This window comes from Narcine bancroftii, chromosome 1 (genome assembly GCF_036971445.1).
Source record: "Narcine bancroftii isolate sNarBan1 chromosome 1, sNarBan1.hap1, whole genome shotgun sequence".
Lineage (NCBI taxonomy): Eukaryota > Metazoa > Chordata > Chondrichthyes > Torpediniformes > Narcinidae > Narcine > Narcine bancroftii.
The window spans coordinates 68197771-68198444 of NC_091469.1; positions in this window are offsets into that span (position 1 = coordinate 68197771).

The following is a 674-nucleotide window of genomic DNA, read 5'->3' on the forward strand; positions in this document are numbered from 1 at the left end:
TTATAAATTTATTTCTAAGGCCCTGGATAACAGGCTTGGCCAATATTTGCCAAAATTAATAAATCAAGACCTGAGTAGCTTTATTTTGAAACATTGGTCAGCCAACAATTTGTGTAGGCTTTTTAATATTATCCACTATGCAAAATCTAAGACTGAATCTAGTATTGCTGTAGCTCTAGATGTTGAAAAGGCCTTTGATAGGCTGGAATGGCAGTATTTATTTTGAGTCTTGGCCAAGCTCATGTTTGGACAGCTCTTTATTAGCTGGGTAAAAATTCTCCATCATTGACCCAGAGCCAGTGTTGCCTCTAATGGACAGATTTTGGCAACGTTTCCCTTGAGCAGGTCGAGTTCACAGGGCTGTCCCTTATCTCCAGGACTTTTTTGTCTTGGCTAGCTGAAGCAATTAGACAAGACCCAGATATAAAGGGTTTCAAAATGGGTCAGACGAACCATTTAATTAACCTTATGGCAGATGAAATGATCCTATTTTTAACAGACCCTGTTAACTCCCTCACCAAATTACAGACTTTATTAAAAGCCTATGGTGATGTTTCAGGATATAAGATAAACTAGAAAAAAAGTGAAATTATTCCACTAATAAATTTTGACTACACTGAGTATCAATGAACAAGCCCATTTAAATGACCCTCAAATGGTATAAAATATTTTGG